At 32.9% G+C, this 867-nt stretch overlaps 1 protein-coding gene across 3 annotated transcripts in view; it reads right to left on the reverse strand.

Moving 5' to 3' along the window:
- The window catches only part of LOC107639216 (mediator of RNA polymerase II transcription subunit 18), a 7032-nt gene that overhangs the window by 2041 nt on the left and 4124 nt on the right, over positions 1–867 (reverse strand). The gene's annotated exons all lie outside the window — the stretch shown is intronic.

The raw sequence follows: 867 nt of genomic DNA on the forward strand, positions 1-867 counted from the left end.
AAAGTTAGTAAGTATGCTTTGATAGACATGCAGTGGGATTGGAGGCTTTGTTGGATTGAAGTATGTTTCCCTCATTCCTAAGGGGAGTTATTCACTGTTTGTTTACAAAATGATAAATAATACTATTTCCTTATTCTTTAGCAATAAAATTTCTTTCACCTTGGAATAAAGGAACACTGACAGATAATGCATTTGCCTTGCTGGCTACAACATCACATATTATCACAAGAAAACACTAACCAAGATTTGGACCACTCTTGAGGCAAATTTCATGAATCCTTAATCGCTCTCTTTGGACGCCACATAGCCCTTGAAGAAGAATCTCAAGGGCCTCAACATGCTGCAAAAAGATTACAAAATATCAGATGCCAAGGTCAACTTGAACACAATGCTTTCCTTTCCTTATTAAAAATTTAAAATAATACATTAAGATAGAATTATCGAGCTAAAAGAAATGTTCACTTAATTCTTATTTAGAAAGTGGAACCAGAGAAATGCACGCATTGATGGGCGTTAGATTCAGAAATAAACTTGTTTTCTACTTTTCTTGCACATAGAGATTCTGAACAAAATAAACTCCACTATGATAAACCACCTTGTATACTCATTCAAAATAGTAGAATAGCTCAGTCCAACAAGAAAGATAATGAGAACAGTGTCAACATAAATATTCAAAGAGGTTTAAAGCAATTTACTTGAAAAGTATTGCGGAAGTGATAATGGCCAATATGGGTGACAATCTTGAAGTCCTTTGTGAGGAAAATTCAGTATTTTTATAATATTAGAAGGTTCTGTTCAAATATCAGCGTGTAATATTTGAGTATTACAATAGCATATATTTAGATAATTGTGATAGTCAAAGTTTTG

The sequence above is a fragment of the Arachis ipaensis genome, chromosome B04, assembly GCF_000816755.2.
Source record: "Arachis ipaensis cultivar K30076 chromosome B04, Araip1.1, whole genome shotgun sequence".
Taxonomy (NCBI): Eukaryota; Viridiplantae; Streptophyta; class Magnoliopsida; order Fabales; family Fabaceae; genus Arachis; species Arachis ipaensis.